Genomic DNA, 20,268 nt, shown 5'->3' with positions numbered 1-20,268 from the left:
AGGTGCCCCTTTGAAGAAATTCCTGTCCGGTCCCCATGGGTGACCCACGGACTGAAGAAGGAACTGGTTGGTTGGGGAAGAGTGGATGCAGAGGGACTTGTGCTGAGCAATGGCTGTAAAAAGAGATTGAAAGTGGAAAGTAAAGGGGAGGGATTATATTGAAAGTGGAAATATATATAGTAACAGGATTTGTTTTAAGAGAAAGAGAGAGATACCTCGATCGCTGATCCTAAGGCGACAGAAGGACATGCACTACACTCCCAGAGGGGGTACATTTTAGGGATTCCTGAGGCAAGGCTGATATGAAGAATGTGTGTTACACTTCAAGATGGGGTGAATTGGAGAATAGTTATCTTTACAACAGAAAATAAGAGAAGAGGTTAATAGAAAATTATAGTGCACATTTGTTTGGGGTTATAAATATGTCAGCTTAAAACCTTTGGTCTGTTTAAACTAAGAAACATAAAACAATACTAATAATCCAGCTGGTTATTAGTCTCTAAAAAGAAGCGATTGATATCAATTATAGGGGAATAGCAATTGAGAAAAAATAGTAAGTAATATACAATTTCTAAAACAGCATAACAGCAAAGATTGAGAGATCTATAAAGCAAGCAATAAAGAGAATATTATTGTATAGGCTTGAAAATTGGTTAAATAATTGTTTTTGGGTAAAGGGCGGCGATTGAGGTGCTTGCCCGAAATGAGCGCTGTAAGATAGTTAATTGAAATAATAACAAAATAAAAGGTCCAATAAGTATTGAAAGTTAAAAACCACTTTTCCTCATGGTGGACACTCCCCTACTACACTTGTGCAAAACATTAACGAGATAAATGCCCAAGATTGGGAAGTATCATGCTGAATGGGTAAAAGGCACGGCTGACAAAATGTTTATGCCTTGGCCTCAAGAAGGTTCGCTATCAAGAACTTTATTGCAACACATGACAACATACCTACACGCTGCATATACAGGGAATAAGTTACACAAAAGACTGGCCATTTTAGAATTGTGGAAAATGTATCAGATCGAGAAAGAAGACCCTCCTAAAAAGGAGTGGATGCTTAACCAGCAAAAGGGGGAGGGCGCCACACACTTGGCTCCTCTTTTCCCTTCTGAAAACAAGGGATCCTATCCTTTAAAGGAGTTAAAAGCAGAGGCAGTGTATTTTAATCCAACATATGCGCCCCCCGATTATAGTAGTGAGGACAATATAGAAGAAAGCAAGAATAAAGAACGCAACTATATGTCATCACGCGATGAACATAAAGAGCGTGATCAAAAGAGAGACACACAGATAGAGCTAGAAGAAGAAGCTAAGAGAAAAAAGAAGGAAAGAACAAAGCCAATGAAGTGACAAAAGTGCAGAACGAGTGGATGGGAGGATGGATATTACTCAAATTAGACAGAAAAAGTTATTGACGATGTTAGAGAAGAGAGGAACAGGAAAAGAAGGAAAAGGAACAAGAAAAAGCATGCAAAGAGGAGAAGGAAAAAGAGAGGAAGCTAAAGGAAGAACAAAGAAGGTATGTGGAACAAAAGAGAAAGAGAATAGAATAGAAGAAACATGAAGAACTAGAAACACAACGATTGAAAGAACATAGGCTGCAAAGAAGGCAAGAGGAAGAAGAGAAAAGGGAGATGAGAAGAAGGGAAGAAGAAATGAGAAGGAGTAGAGGACAAAGGGATGATAAAATAGATCACATCGTTGATAGATGTATAATACCTATCAAAGAACAAGAACGATAGGAAGAAGAGAGAGGGTCACAACAGCCCTGCAGGGAGATGCAAGGAATACTGAGAATAGAGACATGGGCTGATGAGCATAAGGCAGAAGGCATAGGGAAAAGGATTGTAGATTTATATAGGCAAATGAGGGAGAAAGATGGTTATAAGTCCAAAAGGAGCATTGAAGGATCTGCACCAAAAGAAACAGGAGGCAGATTGGAAGATGTAATGATGGAAAAGCATTGAACGCTGTCCTTAAGTAGACTAGATCTTCATGACGAAGAAAGGGACAACGGCCATACCAGCTGGGGTATAATGTTGTCAGACTAAGAAAGGGAGGAAAATGAAGGAGTGCAAAGACAACGTGCATGTGGTTTTCAATATATCCAAATATAGAAAAAGGGGTAAAATAGTCATATTTAGATGAACCAAAAGAAAAAAACACCAGAACCGACACCGTATTCTGAAATTCTGAACGACCACAAGCACGGTCGCACAGTGCCGGGATATATCCCTGCCTTATGTAAGTAGATTAAGGTCACTTCCAGGATAAAGACAAACGGGTGAAACTAGCCCAACCTGGAAGACAAGAAGTGTAGGTGGGTATGATTGTGGACCAGGATCTACACAATTCCCATTATTAGAGAAAAATGGAGGACAACCACAATATATACTGTGGCCACAAATGGACAAAGATAAGTTTAAATGTAAATTACCTAGTTTGACTGCAGGTGTGGGAAAATGGATTTATGAGTTAGAAAGAATGACAGTGGGAATGACATTAGCAGTGGGTGACATCAATGGTCTACTAGCAGCTATTCTAGGAGAGAGAGTGGCGAGAGAGCTGACAACATTTGGAGATGAGCAGGGTATGCGAGGGTGACAGCGCAAAACACGACACATGACATATGGAGAGCGCTTAGAGTACAATATCCTGACACATCCGACATGAGTGCGATTATGACAAGGGAAATGGGTGAGTACGAAGATCCTGTTGCTTTTATTAAGGGGTTCAAGAACATTGGAGTCTTGAGACGAGGGAACCGTGGGATAAAACAGTAATTATTATTTTTATTATTTTAAAATATTTATTTATTCATTTTTTCCAAAAGAAGCAAATTGATCCAACAGTAATAATGATAATGCAAGGGGAAGGAGCCCCTATATCAATTCATCAAATTTTCAGTCTAGTGTATCTTCCCTCAAGTCCATCTCTATTCAACAAAGCATAACATTGCATTATCAATTCATCAGTTCAACTTTAACAGGCTCATCAACAATTCATTATCTTCCCTCAAGTCCATCTCTATTCAACAAAGCATAACATTGCATTATCAATTCATCACTTCAACTTTAACAGGATCGTGAACAATTCATTTATCAACAATTAATTGGAGAATGATACAATCATGACGAAATAAAACAGCGAGAAAAGAAAAAAAAAATTCAATAAATCGGAACCTGTACAGTTCACAGCAATATCCATTCTGTGCAAAGTATGCAGTTTCAAGGCAATCAGGAGTTCATAAAGTGCCTCATCAGATCTGGCCTAAAGTACATCTGCTCCCTATCTTCTACATAGTCCAAAAAAGGGGTCCAAATCCGTCTGAACCTCGATAGCTTTCCTTCTAGCGTAGCAGTGAGCTTTTCAAGACCCATCAACTCCCACACCTTCACCCACCAGTATGCCACCTGTGGTCCCTTCACCTCTTTCCAAAATCGCGCCCTGGTGATTCGTGCCGCAGTAAGTAACTGCGCAATTAGGGCTGCTCTGGACCCAGACATCGGAAATGACCCATCTTCCGGCACGTGCCCAAGGATAAGTACACGTGGGTCCATAGGGAGCAGCGTACCCGTTACATCCTTGATCTTGGAACGGACCTCTAACCAATAGTCCTGGATGACCGCACAATGCCACCACATGTGCCCTAGATCACCTTTCTCTCCACACCCATGCCAACATGTGTCCGGATACCCAGGGTTCATGGTATGCAATCTAGTCGGCGGGGAATACCAATGGAAGCAAATCTTAATTGCGTTTTCTTTTACTACTGTACATCTGGAGCTCTTGTGGGCCCTATGCTATATACACTGCCACGCTTCCTCGGGGATTTCGACGCCTAACTCTCTTTCCCACAATAGCATGTAAGGGAGATTTTCGCCATCAGAGACATTTTCTAGAAGGTCATAACAAGTCGCCAGTCTGTGAGAGCTCTGCCCCTCAAGAATTCTCAGTTCTATACCAAATGGCGCTCTGCTGACAGCTTGGCGAGTTTTCCTATTAGTCAACCAGTGTCGTAGCTGTATGTACCTAAACCGTTCCCCCTCCGACAGCCCAAACTTCTCCTTACACTCCTGGAATGTCAGTGGTTCCTGGGCTACATACAAATCCCTAAGCCTCAATGACCCATTTGATTCCCACCCTCGGAATGAGCTGGGGACCAGTCCTGGTGTAAATGCAGGGTTTTGTACCACAGGGGACAGCGGACCCAGGCCCAGAGCTATCCCTCTTTGCACTCTAGCCTTATCCCAGCTTTGAAGCGTAGCAAGCGTTGTGGTCAGAGGTCCCCCCTGATAGCTGCGCGCCTCCTTGGGCAAAAAAGGGAAATATTCTAACAGCACTTGAGTGGCTTCCTGCTCTATTTCCTGCCATTTAGGGGTTTCAGTGGAGCTTCCCTAGGCTAGCATAGAAGCCACCTGCGCCGTCCTGTAGTAGCGCTGAACCGAAGGCAGACCTATACCTCCCTGTACCGCCTTTCTCGTCAAGAGTTTATAGGGTATTCTAGGCCTCCTATGTCCCCACACAAAGCGTTCTATCTCCCTCTGCATGTCTATAAGATCTCGCTTGGGAATCCGTATCGGCAACGAGTAAAAGGCATACAGGAGTTTCGGGATAAGTGACATCTTTACCGCACTCACCCTGCCCAACCAGGACATTTCCTGTGAATCCCACCGGCAAAGCCATTCTTTGGCTTCTCTAAATAGTGCCAGTATATTTGCCTTAAATAGGCCTGCATAGGTCGGGGTCAGTTGAATCCCTAAGTAGGGAATGTTCGTAGAAAACCAGGGGATGGGAAAAGCCGCCTGTATCTCCGCCAGACTTTCCGGGGCCTCAGTCAATGCCATACCCACCGATTTATTTACATTCACCCCAAACCCTGAACGTTTTTCAAAATTGGATAATAAGCACAGCAGGGGCAGGATGGACTTAGTTGCGTCCTTCAAGAAGCATAGCAGGTCATCAGCGTGTAACGCTATCTTATGGCATTGTCCTGCGAATTCAAAGCCCATGATCTCCCTACTTAAACGGATATGCTGTGCTAAGGGCTCTAAGGCTAATGCAAAAACCAAAGGGGACAGGAGACAACCCTGCCTAATGCCCCTGTATAGACGAATCGCTGGAGTCATGTTCGTGTTCACTCTAACTTTAGTGGAGGGAGACTGGTAATTGGAAAGGATCAACTTCAAGAACCTGGGACCAAACCCAAATCCCTCTAGCACCAACTGTAAGTAACTCCAAGACATGCTATCAAAAGCCCGATGGGCATCTAATGATAACAGCAACAATTTAACTGGTATTCTAGGGGCCAGAGCTATCAGATCTATCGTCCGACGTATCTTATCTTGAGTCGAACGATGCCGTATAAACCCTGTTTGATCTTTCTCCACTAGCGTCGGGAGAACCTCCCCAAGGCGGCCTGCTATCACCCTACTCAGCAGTTTTGCATCCGTATTTAGTAAAGTAATTGGTCGGTAGGATGCGCATTCGGTCAGATTTTTCCCGGGTTTCAAAATCAATGTCGTAATGGAATCTGCCATAGACTCCAAGATCAATCCCCTTGCCCAGATGTGATTAAATAATTTTGCTAAGTAGGGGGAAAGTTCAGCCCTAAAGGTCTTATAGAATATATTCGAGAACCCATCAGGTCCTGGGGCCTTACCCAGAGGAAGGGAGCGGATCACATTTTCTATCTCCTCTCTTGTAATTGGCTCCTCTAAAAGCTCCCGGGTTGCTTGGGGTAGCTGTGGTAAATGTGCTTCCCGTATGAATCCCTCCGCCATAGGCACATCTGTCTGGTGGGGGGCAGAATGAGTCCTAAAGTACTCCTCCACTACACAAAATTTCTCCCTCTCAGATGTGACCCTCTTCCCTTCCCCATCCACCAGTGCCTCAATCCTATTGCGGCTCGCTCGTTGTTTCAACTTGGCTGCTAACAGCTGATTGGCCTTGTTACCTTTAGAGTAATAGTATTGTTTGACCCTCATCATACCATACGCTGCGCGGCTCATATGATGAGCTTCGAGGGCTCTCTGGGTTATTCTCACCTCTCGTTTCCGACTCTGGGTTGGTCTACACCTATGTGCCTCTTCCCTCTCCCGGAGCTCCAATTCCAACTGAGCTTGTATTGTTTCCTGGCCCTACCCTTCTCTGCAGAGTAAGCAATTACCTGGCCCCGAAGCACAGCCTTTGCTGCGTCCCAGATCTTTGTATACGGCAGTGCCTCTGTCTCATTCTCATCAAAGTAAAGGTTAATAGCCTCTGAGATACATGAGCGGAACAGGGGGTCCTACAGGAGGAATTCATTTAATTGCCAGGACCGTGGTGGGCTTGATTGGGCCCAAAAGGAGGACAGCGTGAGTAGGACCGGGGCATGATCTGACAATGCCTTGGGCAATATATCTATGTCAATTGTCTGGGCTATTAATTTATCGGACACTAAGAACCTATCCAACCTGGAGAATCCCCTGTGCACCGCCGAATAAAATGTTTATTCTCGCTTTTCTGGATGACAGAATCTCCATACCTCTATAAGGGAATGTTCCTGCGGGAGCGTAGTAAGTGCCAAAAAATTATTTTTGTCGGCGCTAGTAGGGGGGAGAGTTTTATCCATCAGGGGGTCAATTACAGCATTAAAATCCCCCCCAATTATTATTTCACCGTCCGCGTGTTCAAACAGCATCTTTGAGACGGATTCAAAAAAAGTATCCTGCTGTGCATTGGCCGCATATAAAGAAACCAGCGTCACCCTCCTCCCCTGCAGGTCGGCTACTACCAAGATATACCTACCTCCCACATCCTTCAGCGTTTTACACACCCCTAAAGAAATTCCTCTACGAACCAGGATGGCCACCCCAGCTCTCTTACTCCCCGAAGAAGCACAACATTTTGTGGGATATAATTTGTTATTAAGCCGGAATTCATCCGACGAAAGCAAGTGAGTCTCCTGAAGAAACAGGATCGAGGAGTCCAAGGTGGCCATGCGGTGCATCAGTGCCCTTCTTTTAATCAGAGAATTCAACCCCTGCTCATTCAGGAAGAGGCAGCAACAAGTTGGGGTGGTCATAGTCATATCATTATTTCCCTCCAGTGATCGTCCCTTCTTCTTCTCCACTCAAGTTTACTATACATGAATTCCCAATCCCCGTTCCCTCCCCAGTCTCCCACCTCTTCAGACTCAAAAGGTCCCAACATAACCAGGAGAAGATTCCTGTCTATCGCCCGCTCCACCATTTGTTTGCCCGCTGCTGTAAATCGGGCATTCCACGAGAGCTCCCATAACACCTCGAACCCTGCAGGCCAATGCAAATCTCACCACAACCTACCATGATCAGGCTCCTCAAAAAACATAAAAAGAAAGGAAAAAAAACACCTAAATAAAGATTATCAAATGCTTGCCAAACTCGTAAGATAACTAATACGAACAGTAACCCTTCCAGGGTAACAATGTTGGGCGTAATCCGTGTGACAGGCCCCAACCTCCAGCTCCCAGAATCACTCCCGCACATCCCTTCATTTGCAATAGTCGCGCTATTAATGAACGTTCATAGACATCCCTTTACAACCCTGTTCCCTTTCTAAATGTTCAAGAACGCGCATACTAGGATCTGGTACAGGCAGATCTCTTAACAGTGTACCTGCGTTGCCATCGCATTTAGTTATTTCAGGGTCTACACCCTGCCCCATTTCTGCAGATACCAAATGGCCATGTCTTGAACCAGCAAGTATATGTCAGTGTTAGCCCAGTGTGTTCAAACGGCCAACCCCCGCCCCCAGGGGGCTCCGTGACCATGTCCCCTCACTTCCATCAGTCATCCTGCTGGCATCATTCATGTGCAAATGCAGTTATGTACCATCAAGTAGAGCACCCGGCTCTCAACTCTCCCCCCGATTGCTGTGTTTCCCTCATCTCTTTAAACTCCCTATTGAAGCATGTGAGCTCTTCATGTTAACTTTCTCCCTCTATTCCGGGGTGTGTACCGCCCCCCTGCTCCACAACCTCCGGTATCTTGCGTGCTTTAACCAATGTCCAACCCCTGGGTCTCCGCCTCTTATCCTTCACCCTGGGGCCAGCCATCAAATCTCCATCCGCGACCGTCCCTGTACTGCCTGCCTCGCCCGCAACACTTCGCAACCACTCCTCTGCATCCCCCTCGGAGCCGATGCTGTAGGGGCGGTTCTGATATTCAAACAATAGACTACCGGGGTATCCCCATCTGTAGCGGATCTTTTTCGCTTGGAGCCAGGCGGTGATCCTCTGGAGGCGTCTACGGTTTGCCAAGGTGTATGGTGAGAGGTCCTGAAACAATGATATGACAGAACCACGTATTTCCACCTTTTCCGCCTTCCTAGCCGCCACCATTATCTCTTCTTTTTGCCGAAAGAAGTGGACCTTAGACAAGACATCAGGGAGGAGGTTACGCTTTTGCTGGATAGAGGAATATACTCGATGGGTCCTGTCCAGGATCAGTTCTTCAGAGTCCGTAAGTTTCAACAGAGTCCTAAAGAGGTCCCGCACATACTCAGCAAGTTCCTGGTCCTGGACCTGCCGCGGCACCCCTCGGATTCTAATGTTATTTCTTCTTGAGCGATTTTCTAAATCCGCCTGCTTTGTCGCCATTTCCTCCAGCTTGCTCACAACATTCTGCATCCTTTTGGTGAGGTCCTCATTGTCTCTCACGTGCTCACAGGCCATATCCTCCAGCTCATCCACTCTAGTCTCGAGGCCACTCAAGTTGAAGCTTATTTCCGCAATGGACCGCGCCGGCGAGTCCTTCGAGGACTGAATCTCCATTGTTATTGCCGTTGTAATATCCTGCTTAAGTGTTCTCAACATTCCCTCTAGCTCTTGTCTGAATAGGGCCGGGTCAAGGGTTGAGTCCGACCCCTGTGAGGCATGGACTTCAGCCACAATCATTTCCATTTTCTGTAGAGTAGGCTTTGCTGCGGACAGGTAATTTGTAATTTTACACCCTCTGTTCCTATTACCTGGTTTGGGCATCGCCAGGGAGAGGTTGCTCACTATAATGGAACGTTCTGCGAGGTTCCTGTAAAAGCCGTTTCCAGATGCGTATGTCCCCACCTCAATAGCTTCTCATTCAGCACTTCAACACTTTCTTACGTCAGGGTCTCAATGTCTTGACAGCCAGTCCGTTTTGTCAGTTTCCAAATTGACTTCAAACTGTTGCGTTCGTGTTTGTATGGGACACAAACAGCGGTTCCTCTGCCCTCCATCTCTGCACCACTATTCAACCCCCCAGAATCGGCAGCCCTAGGCAGCCCAGTGAGCCGCCCGCAGCGATGTCCTCCGGAGCCGAAGCCGACCGCCCACCGGCAAAGGGAGGAGCACCCAAGTCGATCCGCGCTGCTGCACACCACCGCCACCTCCTCAGGCTACCCGCTCCAGTGTCCCTTCTCTCTCCAGGGCACTCGCTCCCCAGTCGGCCAGCCCGCGGGTCCCTGCCGTATCGCTCTCTCAGTCCTCAAACTCCTCAAATGGACCATCCCGCTTTGCCAGGGCCCCTCCTACTTACTCCCTTCGTCCCGGGCTGCACAATCAGCCCGCAGGACGCAGTCTCCTTCCTGGCAATTGCTCTTCACATCGGTGCTGCTCAACTCATGGCAGCGCACCGCTCTCACCGCCCTGCACCGCCTTCGGGCGCTGCTTACCTCTTCTCGGCTACCACGAATCCCGTGTGCCCGCCATCTTACGCACCATCAGCCTCCTCCGCTCGGCTTCAAAGTCGGGAGAAACAGCTCGCAAACAGCTGCAAACCACACATCACGTCGCCGCCACACCACCAGATATTCTCCACAGCTTCCGCATCAAAATTTAGGGGATTAACGGGAGTTTAAAACTTTTACATCGGGGCCCGTCCCGGAGCTTACAGAGGCACGTCTTCATGGTGCCCTGCCTGGCCACGCCCCGGTAATTATTTTATCATATTTTATGTCAGGGAGTGCGTGTGCCAGTGCAGCTGCAGTTGAAGAAACCGGTAGGGATGGGAAGCGAAGCCATGGCCAGGACTACAGTTGACTATGGTACATCATTGTCGATTATTACAAGAGAAGAATATGAAAAAGGCTGAGAGTACAAAGCAGGAGGAAGCAAAGTCAGTTCAGAAATAATTGACAAAATTTGCCATAGAAGGAGTAGTGTTGACGAGTGGTAAATGTGTGACAACACAAGAGTAACAGCCGGCACAGCCAAGCCGTGTAGGGTACCCTATAGATCAAGGTACATACAATTTATGGTCAAGACGTAGAGGGAATGGACCTATACGATGATGCAGATTTCAAAACCCTGAAGGGGGAGGAGGATTTAATGGAGGACAGCCGCAGCAATGCTGGAATTGTGGGAGGACAGGACATGGCCCGAACGTGTAGAAGTAGAAGGGGCATGCAGCAGAACTGGAAAGCTCAAACAGGGGGGATGGGCTATTCTCCACAATATAATACAGAACCACAGGAGTATTATGCCCAAGATCACACACAGAATCACACACGTGCACTGCAAATACAGCAAACACAACACGTTTCCTTGCAATCATAGTCGCCACAAGGGCAACCACAGGAAGCGCCTATGCAAATACAACATGTACAGACCCAACAAGCAATGCCACAATATAATGTGAATACAGAAGCCCCACAAGCATCCACACCCAGAATAGGGAATGTGACCATGATAGGGGGAAACCCTTTTACAGGTACAGGGATGAATTTATATCCACAATAGGAAAGCCCACAGAGCGACCTGATGTGTTCAGTATTATCAGTGACAACAGACCCCCAAGAGTAACAAAGGGTCAGGGTAACAATATGAGGCAAGCTATTTTTGTTTCTTTTAGACACTGGAGCGACTCTTTCCTGTGTTTGAGAGAGAAATGTGAGAAACCTGAAAGTGTCTTACCCACTAGTCCCTGGGGATCTGTCATCCAGGCGGCCAGGACACGGCCAACACTTTTGGATCCAGTTCCTGGGGGTGGACCAGTGCGGGAGGATCACCTGGTGAAGGGTCTTTAGGAAGTGGAAATGGGACACTGGCTGGCGAGACACAGTATCCCCTTCCCTGTAACACCATTACCCCATCCTACCGAGTAGGATACTTAGGAACTGAACCCCTGCCCCTTTTTCCCCAACACAAACATTTCCTCACAGACAGCTCAATACAAGAGAAAACCGACTAACACCCGAGCCATATACCTGACATGTCCCTATACAATGGTCAGGCAGGGTCAGGCAATTACTGCTGACCATTATACACATCTAACTTCCATTACACTTCCCCACACAGATAAAAGGTGGAGCACAAAAGAACACTCCGAGCAAAGCAAAGCACACGAGGAGGCAGCAGTTCCAAGATGGCTGTTTAATACAAGGGCAAAAGACGGCAAAGCCGAAGAGGATTCCAAGGAGGGAGGTGCCCTTGACCTTTTCAACTAAAGACTGTTGCTTTCGTGAAGCTTTGAGAATAGGAAGAATAAGACCAGGAATCAAGGTTGAATAATCCTGTACTTTGTGTCGGAGATACCCGGGGCTCTCCCACGTCGATAGTCAAGACGGAGAGAATCGCTTGCCGCCATAGTACTGTCCTTGCCTCCTACAACAAAGCAGTGCCAGTGAAGTCAGCACAGCTGCTGAGTTGGGGAGACTGATACCAGACCGGTCTGTGTTGAAGCCAAGGTTGCAAGCGGCAACACTGTATAGTGACAACTAAAATAGAATAGTGAATGAAGTGAATGTGGCAAGCGACTCAAACACAATTTAACAGCCATGAGTGATTGAACTTTGAAGCCAAGATATGATACCATAGACAGAGTGGTCCAGCACCACGTGGGTACTCATTCAAAAGTCTCTGTTAGGTATCCAGCTGAAAGGTGGCAAATGTGAAAAGTGATAAAGAGTGGTGAAATCAAAGTGGTCCTGCAATGGGTCAAGCAAAACCCTGTGCACATTCGAAAGTCTTCGATAGTTAATGAACAAGTATATGAAGTTGGTCTGAGCCCGGCAGAGGGAGATCAGCTTAAAGGTTTTGGTTAAAGCAAGTTTGTGTAAAGTTATCTTGGTTAATTAAACATTGTGTTAAAAGAGCTCTGAGACCGACTGAGGGGGATCCGAGATCTGAGCCCCACTGAGGGGGATATGAGCCTGACTGAGGGGGATCCGGAGTGAACCGTGAGTCACCCAAAAAGAATATTCTACGAGAAAGAATATTTTACGAGATACTGGATGCATAAATAATTTACGAACATTGTGTTAAGAGGATCTGAGCCTGGTTGAGGTTAATCCAAGGTGAAGAACATTGTGTTAAAAGTATCTGAGTCTGGCTGAGGGGGATCCGAGGTGAATAGTGAATCGCCTAAGAAATTGAGCACTTGTGAAAATCTAACAAAGGTGCCGGTAAGCTTGCCGGTACTGTTGTTGCCGGACCGGCAAACTATGAGATCTGTGGGTGGGTGCCTTTCTGCCCACCAGGTCTGACCTGGCAGGAGGAACGGCATACGCTTGCAGACCTTGACGGATGCACCAGCACCCATTCGTGAATGGTGCTGGTGCATCCGTCCTCCCCATTCCCGTTGAGTCCAATGGCACTCAATTGGGAATGGGGAGTAATTTATTCCGGCGCCCGGCAATAGGGAATTACCAGGACCGCAGGGGCTGTAATGCCCCGGTAGGTCCCCATTGCCGGGCGATGGAAGAAAAATTACTCCGGCTGCCGCCGGACTCATAATAAGGCCCATAGTCTTGCTGCCATGATCGCAGAAGACTGGTTTTCACCAAATTTGTTAGAACATGTGGCACAGTTTATTGTAAATTGCATTATCTACCAGAGGTTCACAACAGGGCGCACGTTGCGAACAGTGATAGGAGAAATCCCCAGACTCAATGGTCCTTTTCAGCACCTACATAAAAATGATGTGTGTATGTTGCAAACATGCAATGGCTATAGATACATATTAGTGGTAGTGTGTCCCTTTTCCAGATGGATTGAGGCAGGTCTATGTATGCACCCCGGTGCCGGTATTCCCGTGGGGGACAAAAAAGAAATGAAAATAGGACCCTTTGGCATCAGCTCCATCCTACATTAGTGGGTGGGAACTGACACTGCAGGGTTACAGGTGTGTCAGCGGCACACTGCTGTGTATGCTGTCAAAAAAGTTACGTGGAGGGGAGGTGTAGGGGATGCAGCATTGCGGAAACTGATCTACGTGATCACTGCGCAACAGGATTTTGCGATTTGATCTTTTCAGATCTGCAATTTCCCAATGCACAGTGATCACATAGATCCACCAATGCCACATGTGCTGCCAAGTTTCTCATACGTGAGGTGTTCCTTAGATGGGGTGTGTGCGAAGTCCTCCGGTCCAATGATGGCCTGCATTTGGTAAATGAATTGTTTGAACATATAACTCTTTTCTTAGGCATAAAGCACACATTTTCATACGCCTATCACCCACAGGCGAATGGAATCTGTGAGAGGTTAAACGGACTCTTTAAAGAAAGGATAGTAAAGATCAAGATGACTTTGAAGAAGGGATGGCTGCATTGCCTATCCCTCGCATTATTTGCACAGAGAAATCATCCTGGTTCAGATCACCACCTGACTCCTCATGAGTTGTTGACAGGACGCTGCATGAGAGAACCCCTTGCTCCTCCCACTCAAATAGAAACTGATGCCCATAGTGTAACAAAAGCATTAGGGGATGAGATACATGATTATTTGACAAATATGACCGCTGGTGTTTCTTTTATTTCTAAACAGATAAGAAATCGGAGGGAAGGATCAAATAAGATTGAAGAAGACAGCCAAAAAGTTGATCCCCCCAGACTTGCTGAAACAACCTAGTTTGTACCCAGGGCCACGTGCTTCTAAAAAGCTTTGTTCGCACTTGGAATAAGACACATTCTGAAAGACCGTACCTAGAAGAGGGGGTCATTCCCACTGCAGTGAAGATTGAAGGAAGAAGAGCCTGGCTGCATTCAAATGACAGAAAGCCGTACACAGGGGAGACCCTGACCCTTCCTGCACCCATTGACAGTGAAGCAAGAGAAGAAGTTCCACGAATGATGACGAGGTCGGCTACCAAGAGCCAAAACAAAGAACAGATTAAGTAAAGAAAAACAGAACTTTTGACTATTGACTATTCTCAAGTTAACGGGAAAACTAATGAACATTACAAAGCATCCACTGAGCAATTCCAGTTAGGCTAAAGAGAAAATGCGTTGGAGATAAAATACAAAGAGCGCACATCTTATGTTGCCTATAACATTGCACACATTTCTGAATGCTGTTTTTACCTACATACTTCGATCATATCCAGGTTTAGTCAGACGACACATTGATATTGTCAAATTTTTGGGAAATTCTTAAAACAGTGTTATTATTTTTAGGATCATCATTGCGATCATTTTACAATTTCTATTATTAAAAAGTATGATTTATAAAAGTGACAAATATTACATGTTGAATAAAGAAAATGGGAATTTTCCAATAAGAGACACATTGCCAGCAAGAAGATCGATACGTTATTTAACAATATTTCTTATAATGTCATTCTCTACAATGTTTTGGCTTTTCTTCCTTCTTTTCATGGCATTTCATCAAATAATGATCTTTAATACAGATGAAGTGTTTAGCAATAAGAGATCTATTTTTATCCCTAACAAAAAAACATGTGATATTTTCCCTGATATTTCCAAGCAAATAATCTGATTTAAGAGGGACTCTGAAGAAGATCATGAGGATATAAATACATATCTTGATAATTCAGCCCATTTAAAGAATAATATGTTGTATTAGTAAACAAAGGAGGTGGAGAGGAGAACCTCAGATGAGAGCTGCTACATGTGTCTCTCAGCATTTATGCCATGGGCACAGCCAGAACATTTATTGCAAGAGAAATACCTGTACATGATGTGAAGTGCCTCAGCCATCTAGTAGCATGCACGACAAGAGGACAATTTGAAGGAAGATGGGCCGCCTTACGATGGAGGCCAAGAAAGACATTCCCACATGAAGATGAACATATAAAAACGCAGAAAATGCAAAAAGACCCAGACCGTCAGGCTTCGGCAGCGTTCTACAATTCCGGGGCATTTGAAACATCAAACTTCTAGTAAGCATTCTTCTGTCAGTTCACGTGCATACAGCAGAATATGTAACTCTGGCCCTTTAAGGCGTGTGTTGCCCGGAGCTTGGAAATTGTCATGGAAATGCTGGTGTCCTGCTGGTGCTTCCTGGTCCCGCTTTGCATGCTGATTGACGTCCTGCTTTCATCAGGTAACTAGCTCTTCCTCTCCAGTGGGCCGATGCTTCTGAATCTCATATTCTGGTGGCGCTATCTTTGATTCCTCATACTTTGCTCCTGCTCCAAATAACCTTGTCTTGCTATCCTGTGTATTGACCCAGATTATTTTCGGCTTTTGCTTTGCTTCCTGTCCTACCTGCATTCATGACTTGCTGGCCACTCGACCACGGACCGCCTCACGACCTGCTCTGCCAATCCCTCTGAACTTCACTGCCTGTTTGTGCTTTATAACTCAGACCGCTCAATGATCTGCTCTGCCATCTTCTATTTTACTTTGCTGCCCGATCTTGCCCTCGACCACGGACTTCATATTTGCTTTCGCCTACGACTTTGCTCTAGGGAATTCGTTTTTTCTCGATTACGGATTTTGCCAAGTGTTAGGATTTTGATTGACTTTGGGACTTTATTACCAGAGCGTACACGGACTAGAGACTGCCTAAACGTATGCATAGGCGTCCTCGTGCCGTTGGGTTAGGATATATTGGAATTGTTGACTTATTTCAATCTTCCGGATCAGCTACCCTTTACACAAGCACTCTTCTGGAACTTCCATTGCCCGTTATATGGACTGCCAATACGGTAAGCCTCTTGTAATTACCCTTCTTGTCTTACCATTCTATTAGATGGTTATTTGACCCTGTCTTGGGTTTTTTTCAGATACAAACTCGGCTTCCTACATATTGTCTCTTAATAGCAGTGACCTGTCAATCAGTTCCAGGTTAGTGTTGTGCTAATGGGTTTATAGATATCTCTTGCCAAGGACTGCTTTGTTCTTACTATTGCTTTTCTTGCAGTGGATGTGAGTCTCCACCCGCGCTTCTGGGACGCTTCCTGTTGCATCTCTCCGCTCCCTGCTGTTCCGGGAAATCGTTTGGCATTCCATCTTTCCGCCAATCGACTATTCTGGTTGTTAGTCCTATCAATTAGTTTGGTATATTGGCAGGAAGAATTACACAGCTACACTACGGGAGCAAGAGCGCCTCTGACATATTCAGAAGCCTTATATAATAGATGCCAACAAGTCTTTAGAGGCTATAATGCAAGTGGTGGCAGAATTGACCCCAAAACTTACAGAACCTTAATGAACCAATGCAGGCTGCATTTCCTTTGTAGACTGGCTTTGTTTCCGGATTCAACCACGAAGGCGGACTTTATGTTGTCACACTTGGGTGGTACAGCAGCTGCATGGGCTGACCCATTGCTCGAGGAGGGTAGTCATCTACTATATAATTGTGATGCCTTGATAGACGCTATGAGTCGGGTCTTTGATACACAGTACGCCACGCAAGCCACCGACTTGGAGCTGGCCTGAGGAGAAGAAGGTTTCCCTGTACTACAAAGGGTTGTCTGATTCCCCTAAAGACACCCTTTCCACGGTACCTGTGATACCCACGGCCTTTCCCGAATTGCTGGATCTGGTTCTGCAGATTGATTCTCGACAAGCAGAAAGGAAAGGGGAACGGAGGCGGATTCCTCTGGCTTCAACCACCACCACGAGTCCAGTGTCTGGATCCTCGGAACCCATGCAAATTGGGGCCGTGTGCGGTCCATTGTCAGCCAAAACCAGGGAACACCGAAGGAAGAACGGTCTATGCTTTTATTATGGAGCATCTGATCATTTGCTCTGGGTTTGCCCTAAGAAGCCTGCAAAGAAACAGGGAAACGCAAAAGCCTGTCAATAGAGGGGGTTCAGTTGCCAGTGGCCATTGTAGTGACCCCATAATGCACAGTCCTTACTGTTTGTCGGTTACCCTTGCTTCCGCCTTCCTGAGCAAACGGGTGGTTTCTGGTCGTTTTGGACTCGGGTGCCACAGGCAATTATGTGGATGGCATTTTTGCTCGGGAACTAGGACTGCCTATTGTACCTAAGACCTGTCCATAGGTAGTGAATGCGGTTGATGGCTCGTCACTCGTGTCTGGCCCAGTGATTGAACACACAATCAAGCTAACCATGATAACTGAATGCGGGCATAAAGAAACCATCACTTTTGATCTTATAGCTGCCCCACAGTTTAGAATCATTCTCAGGCTTCCATGGTTGAAACTACACAACCCGGTGGTGGATTGGCACTCTGGCGAGGTGAGTTTCTTGTCAGACCATTGTGAAAAACATTGTTTAACCGCCGGACAGGATCCTATAAGCCCAAGTCATGCACTTATGGATACATCCTCCACTGTTGGTGCTATTATCAACACCGGGCTTCCCACGGAATATCAGGAATATCAGGATGTGTTTGACGCAGGTGGGGCAGAGGTGCTTCCCCCACACAGGCCCTACGATTGTCCCATTGAACTGGTACCTGGTGCCAGAATACCGTCGGGCCGTGTCTACTCATTGACACCCAAGGAAGACACAATCCTGAAGGAATACATTGATAAGTCGCTGAAATCAGGTTTAATTCGCCCTTCACGCTCCCCTGCGGCTTCTCCTTTATTTTTTCGTCCCCAAGAAGGAGGGCGATCTCCATCCCTGCATAGATTATCGGGCCTTGAACGCTGTCACAGTCCCAAATTAATATCCGATCCCTCTAATCTCGGTCTTGCTTGACCAACTCGCACTGCCAAGATTTTCACAAAATTGGAACTGAAGGGTGCGTACAATCTTGTACGCATACGTGAGGGAGACGAATGGGAGACCGCCTTCAAGACTAAGTATGGCCTTTCTGAGTACCAGGTTATGCCTTTTGGTCTTTGCAACGCCCCAGCTACCTTCCAATATTTCATCAATGAGGTGTTTCATGATATGCTGGACCACTACTTGGTTGTCTACCTGGACGACATTTTGATTCACTCCCCTTCCTACGACAATCATATTGTTCATGTATCTAGTGTGTTACAACGCCTAAGGGAAATCCACTAATACGCTAAACTTGAAAAATGCATGTTCCACGTACATGAGGTGGAGTTCCTCGGTTACAACATCACCAGCAAAGGTGTTCAAATGAGTACATCCAAGGTATCTGCTATTCTGGATTGGACGGTTCCAAACTATTTAAAGGCACTGCAATCCTTCCTTGGGTTTTCAAATTTTTATCAATGAATCATTTAGGACTTTTCTGCCATTGTTTGTCCACTCACAGCTCTGACCAGTTCCAAAAGAACGTTCCACTGGAACAAGGAAGCTCAACATGCTTTTGAAACTCTGAAATCAGCATTTAAGTCGGCACCGGTGCTCCAACATCCCGACCCAACCCAACCATTCGTCGTTGAAGCAGATGCTTCTGATGTAGCTTTGGGGGCGATTCTGTCCCAACATTGCCCGGATGCCAGTGGGCTGCATCCTGTGGCCTTTCATTCAAGGAAACTCACTCCTTATGAAAGAAATTACACAATCACAGAGCGTGAGTTATTGGCAGTCAGGGACGCATTCTTAGTATGGAGGCATCACTTGCTGGGTACTCAAGTACCGGTTCAGGTGTCCAATCAGTGAAATGCACTACTGCGCGTCACGCGCGTTGCCATGATTTCTTTTCAATGTTTGATTTCACTATTTCTTATCACCCTGGTTCCCAGAATTCCAAGGCGGATGCTCTCTCTCGTCTTCATGGACCTTCAGAACCCTCCCACATCACTGGTTCTCCCTTGTTGCCTACAAAGGTGGTGTGTGGTTGTACTTTACGTCCTTCACTTAAAACTATGGTCCATAGATGGCTAAAGACTGCTCCTCCAGAAGTGGCTGCTTACGATTTGGAAATAGTACGCTTGTTGCCCTACAAGCAGGAGAAAATCTATTTGCCTGATTCAGCCACTCGACGCACTGCAATGCAGTGGTGCCATGATTCCTCCTTGGCTGCCCATCCTGGTGTCAGGAAAACTACCGTTTTGATGAAGAGATGGTGTTGATGGCCGTCTCTAGCTAAGGACGTTGCAGAATACATAGCCACATGCTCTGTTTGCGCTCAGTGCAAGGCACCACACTGCAAACCTGTTGGTCTGTTACAACCCATGCCAATACCTGAACGTCCCTGGTCATTCATTTCAATGGACTTTGTTGTTGAATTGCCCCTGGTAGATGGTTTCAACACTATTTGGGTTGTCATCGATTACTTCACAAAGATGGCGATTTTCGTACCTTGTTGGGGCATTCCTACGGCTCCCAGTTTGGCAGATCTCTTCCTGAGAAATGTATTCAGGATGTTTGGACTCCCCTCTATCGTGGTTTCAGATCGAGGTCCACAATTTACCTCTCGTTTCTGGAGGGCCTTGTCCGCTTCATTGGGTATCGATGGTAGATACTCTAGTGCCTATCATCCCCAGACCGACGGTCAAACTGAGCGTCTGAATGCCACGATGCAGCAGTATATACGTTGTCTCACTTTTCGCGCAGGATGATTGGGTTTCAGTACTACCACTGGCCGAGTTCGCCTATAATAATTCTCTTCACACAGCGACTCAGGTTTTTCCTTTCTGTTTCCTTTTCAACCAACATCCGTGTTGCTTGCCTCTGGCTCCGGATCTGCCGTTACATAATCCTGCGGCTCTTGCTTGCATCAGAGATGTGTCTAGCACCCATAATCAAGTCAAGAGGCATCTGACAGAAGCTCAGACGTGGACCAAAACTTATGCTGATCTCTCCCGTTCACCGGCTCCTGTTTACCATCCTGGTATGAGAGTATGTTTGTCAATGCGGAATTTGCGTTTGCCTGGTTGGAAACCTTTGCTTCCCTGTATTGTGGGTCCATACAATGTTTCACAAGTTATCTATCTCGCTGTGGTTCACCCGGTTCTCCCGAAAGAGTGGAAGGTTCACCCAGTTTTTCATGTATCGCTGATAAAGCCATGCCACCCCGCTACCCGGCTTCCTTCTCGCCCTCCACCTGTGAAGGTGTGGGGTTCTGAGGAATATGAAGTACATGCTATTTTGGACACCAAGGTGCGAAATGGCAGAAAATATTACTTTGTTGACTGGAAGGGTTACAGTCCAGGGGACCGCACTTGGGAATCTGCGGGGAGC

Source organism: Ambystoma mexicanum, chromosome 13 (assembly GCF_040938575.1).
Source record: "Ambystoma mexicanum isolate Mex_15411 chromosome 13, UKY_AmexF1_1, whole genome shotgun sequence".
NCBI lineage: Eukaryota > Metazoa > Chordata > Amphibia > Caudata > Ambystomatidae > Ambystoma > Ambystoma mexicanum.
The sequence above is the reverse complement of the archived record's forward strand: the minus strand, read 5'-3'. Positions refer to the sequence as shown.